Below are 8,770 nucleotides of genomic sequence, written 5' to 3' on the forward strand. Positions count from 1 at the left end.
AAATTAAAAGGGCAAAAATATATAGGTAACAGAAACAAAAGAAGTAAAGCTTCGTCACCGCAGCAACACTGTAGAAACCTTAAAGCTTCCGCCATAGTAATTGTTTAATTTCAACTGATTGTGGTTTTAAATTGAAACAATTAACACAAAGGTAGCAGAGAAGAAGAAGAAGAAAAATTTGGGTTTATTTGCACCGCCTAGTAGTAGCAGACACAGAGAAGAAGAAAAATTTGGGTTTGTCTTTGAAAGGTTAAATATTTTATGTTATATAGAAGTACTAACATTGTGAAAATGGGTCCCATATTTTTCAAGTTTATCTAAAATCTCATATGGTGAAATTATAATATTGTATCATACTGATAACTTCAATAAATTTCATTATAAAAAATATTTACTTTATAATATATTTTGTCATTTTGTGTGCTGCTAAGTGTCAGATTAAGCTACTACACAGCAAGATTCATTGGTCATAAAAGTTTTATTGATAAGTCAAATTAAAGTGTGTATCTAGTAATATTATAAGCATATAGTATTATTTATAATAGCAGTAAAAAGATCTTTTACAATGGAATCATACCACTTGTAAATTTGTTTATTGATAGATAAATTATCTACAATAAAGGTTTCTTTTGGTTATCTAATTTTATTAGTTTCTATAATGGTGTTTAATTGAATATAATATAATGCTTGTTCCTACTCTTTATAAATCATAAGAGATTACTTTTATTTTGAAAAACTATTCTTATTTAAATTTTGATTCTTATGATTTTAATTGTTAATTGAGTATTAACTTAAGATCATTTAATTTCAGAGATGAGGAGATTTTTGGTTGATAGAGCAAGTATTGAGAATGTGAATGTTGTACAACAAGAAGCCGAATTAGAACCGCCACCTAATGTGGTTAATGAGTTTAACCCAAATGAGATTGTGCGTGATCCAGTCATAGGAAACAAATTAATGAGTATGCTCCGGATATTCAAGATCAAGTGAGGAGGGCATATATATTGAAGGGTCCAATGCAACCACATTTGCCAAGCTTTCCTCGTACTCCATTTGGAAGTGTTTCTAGAGCATTTAGTAAATCATGGTATAAGAATTACACATGGTTAGAATACAGTGAGATCAAGGATGCAGCTTATTGTTTTTATTGCTTTCTCTTTAAGCAACCCGGGAGGGCCGAACACTTTGGTTTTGAAGTCTTCACTAAAAGCGGATATAGAGATTGGAAGCATGCATCTCAAGGCTTGAAAGATCATGTTGGTAGTCATAATAGTTTGCACAACTCATGTGTCAAGCACTACGATGATTATAATAATCAAAGACAAAGTGTGACAAGTAAGTTTGCTAAAGCAACCAAGGAATCAGAAGAATTGTATAAGATTCGTTTGACTTGTTCTTTAGATTGTTCAAGATATCTCATAGCACAAGGCATGGCTTTCCGTGGCCATGATGAATCCTCTACTTCGCTAAATAAGGGCAATTTTAGAGAGATGGTAGATTGGGTAAAATCTCATAATGAACAAGTGAGGGATGCTTTTGACCGTGGTGGAAAAAATTGCACAATGACTTGCGGTGACATTCAAAAGGAGCTTGCAACGTGTTGTGCACATGAAGTTACCAAGGTGATTATGGAAGAGCTTGGTGATAGACAATTCTCCGTGCTTATTGACGAGTCACGTGATATATCCGTCAAAGAGCAAATGGCGGTGATGTTGAGGTTAGTAGTTGTATTTTCCAATTTCCAATTTTCATTACCTATTATTCTCTATGCCGCCAAGTAAACTGGTTGAATTTGTTTTAGGTTTTTGAATGACAAAGGGAATGTTGTGGAACGATTTATTGCTCTACATCATGTCACAGATACTTCATCTAAGTCATTAAAGGATGCTCTTTATGGTATTCTTGATAAGTACACATTATCTATTTCAAGGATACGAGGGCAAGGATATGATGGAGCTTCAAATATGAGAGGTGAATTTAATGGTTTGCAAAGAAAAATTCTAGATGAAAATCCTTATGCTTTCTATATCCATTGTTATGCTCACCGTTTGCAATTGGTTGTTGTGTCTGTTACTAGTAGTTGCTCATCTATTCATGATTTCTTTGAGTACATCACCTTGATTGTGAATACAACAAGTGCATCTTGTAAGAGGAGGGATGCTTTGACAGAGGCACAACACAAAGATATTTTAAATAAACTTGAGAGTGGTGAGATATCTAGAGGAAGGGGCTTACACCAATCATCTAGTCTCACTAGACCCGGGGATACTAGATGGGGTTCACATCATACTACATTGCTTCGTTTGGATCAAATGTGGTCCTCCGTGTTAAAGGTGCTTAGTATGGTTGATGAAGATGGACGTGGACCATCTCAAGCAGCAGGTTTGATAGAAAAAATGGAGAGCTTTAAATTTGCTTTTATTTTGAGGTTAATGTTAAAGTTGTTTGGTATCACAAACGAGCTTTCAAATATATTGCAAAGAAAAGATCTTAATATTGTGAATGCCATGGAATTAGTTGATGTTGTCAAAGCTCGGTTGGGCACAATGAGAGAGTGGCTGGAATAATTTTTTTGCCGATGTCCAAGGATTTTGTGTTGCTAAAAGTATTCTGGTACCAAATATGGATGACGAAATACCAGTTCGGGGTCGTTCAAGAGCAGAAGGGAGGACTATCACTAATCTTCATCATTACCGTGCAGAGATTTTTTATGTTGCTATTGATAAAATATGTGTGGAGATGGATCACCGCTTTAGTGAAGGAAGTAACATTATACTTGATTGCTTCTCATGTCTTGACCCTAAGAACTCTTTCTCCAAGTTTGATGTTGATAAGCTTGCTCGTCTTGCTGATATTTATCATGCAGACTTTTCTGATGATGACCGAGAAACAATTAGGGATCAACTTGAAACTTATGTGCTTCAAGTGAGAAGAAATGCTTCTTTTTCCACTTGTGAAGATGTTCAAAGTTTGGCTATGAAGATGGTTCAAACTGAGAAACATTTGGTATTTCCATTGGTTTATAAACTTATTGAGCTAGCTTTGATATTGCCGGTGTCGACAGCATCCGTTGAAAGAGCTTTTTCAGCAATGAAGATTATCAAGTCTAAATTGCGCAATAAGATCAACGATGTGTGGTTCAATGACTTGATGGTATGTTACACCGAGCGGGAGATATTCAAGTCACTTGATGATATTGATTCGAACATTTACCGCAAAGAAGTCTCGGAAAGGACACTTGCCTCGTAATTTTATTTAACCCGCTATTGTAAGATTATGTTTATCTCTTTTATTTTAAACTATATTTTTGTTGACAAAATGACGAGTCTCTTTTATTTTGATTGATTACTATTTACATATTATATACAATGTGAATTTGCTATCTTTAAATTTTTGCCCAGGCTTTATAATTTTTCTGGCTCCGCCACTGAGACAAAGATAATAATAACTGAGTTGAAATGTATTATCCCAAAAAAATAAAAGTAGGCTCTCAATTATATATGGCAAGTATAATGACTTATATAATAACTAGTTTGAGATCATCTCAAGGATGATTTTTATAGTTTGTTGAAAGTATAAAATATTCTAATGTAAATTGGATTGAGATTTTAAAAGTTTTTTTTTAAAAAAATATTATATTATTTAATTAAGACTTTTAAATAATATAATTCTTATCCTTTGTATTCTTTGAAATAGAAAATCAAAGTTTCATGGTATTTAATTAGAATTTTTTATAATTTATAAAAATGTTTTCTTTGATATTAAAAATCATATAAATTGTGATGGATTATTTATATGATATATTTCGTGTTACATTTTAACATAATATACAAATATCATACTCCTCCAAAATTGTGAGTCAGACTTTTCTCTACATCATTGCTCACATAGTTAAAGCCCTGTCATAATTAAGTTTCAAATTTGCTATTGAAATGACGAAGAGTATCCTAAGCTCATTGAACATGAATTATCTATAACTTCAATTGGAGTCTTCCTTTTTATTGTGATCGAGATGATCGATGAATGTTTTTCAATCTGATTACTGATCTTAAATAGTTAAATATCTCTATATTTTAGTTTTCTTTTTATTCTATCTATTCTCTTTTTTCGTAATAATTTTCGTGTATGAAAAAAAAAGTACCATAATAATTATTGTGAAGAAATGTTAATTAAGAGGATACGATATCAGAATCCATTAATTACTACAAGATTGAAAAATTATATTTATTTTATTTAAACCTTATCTTTGTTTTTTGTTATATATATCATTAATTTTTATAACTTTGAATGTTTGATAAAACTGCCTAAGTCTTTTCAAATCTTATAAATGCAGATTCATTTAGCCATGGTCACAAATTTTTTATTTTAAAATATAATTTTTAAAACAAAACATGTTTAATAAAATTGAAGTTAAAGAAGATTTTAAACCAATTTCAAAAGACTTATAAGTGAGTTAAAAAAAAAAAAAGCTTCCTGTTGAAGTTTTTTATTAACCCTCGTCAATGAAATAACAAGAATCCTCCCCCAATCCTTGGTCAAAGCAAATTCAGCTCTGCTCCAACCAGCCCGTCGCCACTATTAGAGCAGAACCCGCTGTCGTCGACAACCTCCACCAACACAATTGTGACCCCGGACGACAATGATGCAACCACAAATAAAAAAATAGCATCCTAGACGGGAGGCAACAACTTAAAGAATAAATATTCCTGGCAAATTTTATTGTGCAAAAAATATGATATAAATTTAATTATTATTTTTTAAATTATTAATATATATATATATATATATATATATATATATATATATATATTGTGTTCAATTTTTATGTATCTAATACAAAATATCCACAATTATGTTTTATTTTTAACTATTTAAAATATGTTTAATACAAAATACTTTTCCAAATAATTAATGTCCATTTTAGTAATTTACACATTTAAAATTGATTTTGAGAATAAGTTTTCAAACAATATTGAATATAAAAATCAATTTTCAGATACAAGTATCTACATAAAAATCACATTTCTTTATAATCACGTTTCTTTTGAAAATCAATTTTATAAAATCACTTTGATTTAGAATCAATTTTACACACACATATTCAAACACGCATTAAGATAACTGGACAAAATATTTTTACTAAAGATCAAAGAGAATAGGTAAGAAGAGAAAAGAAGAGAAATAAATAAGAAATTGAATGGAAATGAAAGTTGTTTGATTGAGGTGAAATAGAATGAAATAGATGCAAAGAAAAAAAATATTTGAATTAAAATTAATTGTTTGATAAGAAAAAAATGAAAAGAACATTACTAAAAATATCATTTTGACCTTTCCATTCATTTTAGTCTTTCATTTCCTCCATCTTTGTTGTGGTGCTATCGTCGCATTTACTAACAAAATGGTAAACACATCATCAACAATCACATTTTCCTCACACAGTTTAGACTTTAGAGGGGAAAATTGACTTTCATGTGGCCCACCGAAATTTTCAAAATCCTCCTTATTTCTCCCTTCAATCAAACCGCTCAAGATAGGCAACTTCCATAGCTCCCCCTCCCTCCTCCTTCTATTGATCAACCAAACAACCCCTTAATGTTAAGAGCGAAATCAGACAAAAGTAAGTAATGTTAAATTATACAGTAATTGTCTTTGTTAAATTATTTAACTTAAAGATTAAATGAGAGTTTCTACAAGGACTTGGCACCCTCATTCTCGAGGATTTGTGCAAATGCATCCATGGAGCTCTTGTATTTCACAGCTTCACCAGATGTCATCATCATTCTTCTTCTAATAGTGTCTCAAGCAAACCTTGCACTACAGCAGGCGAGAAATGCTATGCTAAAGTCAGCGAAAGAGCCAAGCTGCAATTACGGAAGAAAATGACAATAGATGAGGGAATTGGAAGCTTTCCAGTAAAAAAAGATGAAAAAACCAGAAAAAACCTGTCTTATTTAGTTGGTTTACATATATTTATTTTTAATTTCTCAAATTTAAATCATATTTTTTAGTTCTTAAAATTTAAAGTTACTTTTTTTAATTTCTAAAAAAGTACATATCAAAGGGATAATAAAAGATTTATAATTTATAATGACTTTTGACCAATAAACTACAATTTAATTAGATAGTTTAAAATTGTTACAATCAAATCAATAAAAATATATTTTAAAGCAGGCAATGAGCCTTTTTTTGTTGACCAGATTCTAATGATTTTTAATCCTCAAAAACTCATATTTTAAAGTATAAAATAAAAAATCAAAATTTAAAAATAAAAAATTATCACAAATCTTTTATATTCTATTTGACTCACACCATGCATAGATACTATATAAAAAATACAACTTCAAATCTAGAAGATCAAAAATAAAATGACGCAAATTTAAAGGAATAAAAATAACATCAATGTAATAACTAATAAATGTCACCTACTAAGTCAGTCAAACTTTTAAATATCTGATCAGATAACACATATATAAGCCATAAGAGAACACATGATATGGGGATGGAAGTGAATTGAAACCAACCTGAAAATTCCCAACCAAGAGAGCTGGCCTCAGGGAATCATACAATCCAAAGAAGAGACCACGGTACACAAAGACTCCAACACAAGTAATGTTGAAGCCACGATAAAGTCCAGCAATACCATCAGATGCATATGTCTTCCCGTAAACATCAACAAGACCATTGAATTGCCTTTCTCCACCCTTCTTTACATCATTAGCCAAACCAGTTCGGGCATAGTCGAGGCAGTAGATAAACAAAAGGGATGAGGCACCAGCAGCACCTCCTGAGGCCAAGTTGCCAAAAAACCATTTCCAGTAACCATCCTTATCCTTGTTGAAATTGAAAAGCCTATTGAAGTAGCCGTTCAAATGAAACTTCAAGACCTAGCTTGTAGAATTCAAATTCCAAAGCTGGCACCCACATTCAATAAACCAACAGAGTTGGAAATAGCCCAGCTAAAAATGAAACGGTTTTAATAGCCATATGTACGGTCAACGTAAATATTTTTATTCTATCATCGTTAAGGCTAATTTTTAAAATAGTTATTATAAAAATCAATCAGCTTATCACACGTATGAATTTGTGATTGAAAGATAATATATATATATATATTTTTAAATTATCCATGTATATATTATTTAGATTTTTTTTGTTTTAACTTTTTAGTTTATCAAAGATCTATTATTTAGGTTTAATTATTATTTTAGTTCTCTAATTTAATTTTAAGTTCAATTTAATCTTCTTATTATTGAAAGATTCAATTAGGTACTATAATTTTTAAAAATGATTTAATTAGATTATTTTATTTTTAAAAGCTCCCATGAAGTCTCTTACTTTTTTAATGGATTAATTTTGGTCACCTTATAAACTAAGTTGGATTCCATTTTTCAAAATTTTTGGAGCAAATTAATAAAAGAAAAAAATTTTACAAATTGAATTATTATTTTTTTTAAAATAAATTAAGGACCTAAATGAATCCTTTAAAGGGATCAAATTTAACTTTTTAATAATAAAAGAATCAAATTTAATCTAAAAATTATATTAAAGGAATAAAATAACAATTAAACCTTTTTATTTATTCAAAATCAAAAGGGACAAAACCAACATAACTTACGTGAGTAGGACCTAATTAAGTTACGTGAGCAGGGACATGTCGGATGACACTTGCAGTGTTACCTCTCCACAGGGAAAAAACACCCTCCTCCTGAATTGTTCTCTTAAAACAATCTCCAATACCCTTATAAGATTCATATAGTCTACCAACTTTGATAATCTCATTCTGGTTCTGTATCAAGAGTTTAACGCGTGCAATTGGGGCAGCAGCAGTTACGGACACAACTGCTGAAATTGCACACATGGGAAAGTGAGCAAGCAAGTTTTTTTTTTCCTCAGCATAGAGCTGCAACAAAGACTGGGGAAGAGGATGTTGTTGGAACAGTGGAGACATCATCAATTGCAGCCCTGCATGATGGCATCGCGGGATACTGCAATGCAACATTCGAGTAATATGCGAATGAGTGCGTCTGTTGTTGGTACAAATTATGAAGACATGTTTGGATCTCAATGATTCTAGGGGGCTGAAACCTGATCAACCATGGTGACTTTCCCAAACTGCAAACAACCCAATGTCATACAATGTCAATTAATTTAGGAATATAATCACAACATGACATATATGAGAAAAGGAAAAACAAGAAATTAAGGTGATTGCTTGGTTCATCAAAATTAAAAGAAGGCAGAATCTAGAATTTAATTGATATGCAATGACAATATATAAGATCCTCACCTCACTGTAATATGTGTATCCACTTTCACATGTCAAGGTCAACAAGCTGAGCTATTTGGGGAGGGCAAGGGAGAGAATCCAGAACTAACTTTTTACTGTTTTTTTTCATTCCAATCAAATACAACAAAAAATTTCCTACTTAAGAGGATCTAAAGACTTCGTCCACATCTCCTTTGTTAAATATACTACTAATATTTTATTAAAGACAACAGGGTAAAAAGTATATTAAAGTGTAAATATGAATGTTTGATTTAAAAATGCATTTATTTCTTCTATTTTGTTAAATTTGTAATTTTGGTTCTTTTATTTTAGAAAATTCAAAATTTTGCTTCAATTCTTAATTTTGTTTGCACTTATTTTATTTATTTTTAATGTACCTTAAATAAATATGTATTTAGTTTAGTTGGACCAAAATAAAAAATAAAACATAAAGGCAAAATTAAAAATTGAACAAAAATTATAAATTTTTAAAATAAGAGGATC

General features: G+C 30.6%; 2 pseudogenes; one reads left to right on the forward strand and one right to left on the reverse strand.

The window, feature by feature from the left end:
• Positions 1-1,545: 1,545 nt before the first annotated feature.
• On the forward strand, positions 1,546-3,357 carry LOC100798008 (zinc finger MYM-type protein 1-like; annotated as a pseudogene).
• Positions 3,358-5,687: 2,330 nt separating this feature from the next.
• LOC100798532 (ADP,ATP carrier protein 1, mitochondrial-like) overlaps positions 5,688-8,770 on the reverse strand; it is a 5,845-nt pseudogene continuing 2,762 nt past the window's right edge.

Source organism: Glycine max, chromosome 13, assembly GCF_000004515.6.
Source record: "Glycine max cultivar Williams 82 chromosome 13, Glycine_max_v4.0, whole genome shotgun sequence".
Lineage (NCBI taxonomy): Eukaryota > Viridiplantae > Streptophyta > Magnoliopsida > Fabales > Fabaceae > Glycine > Glycine max.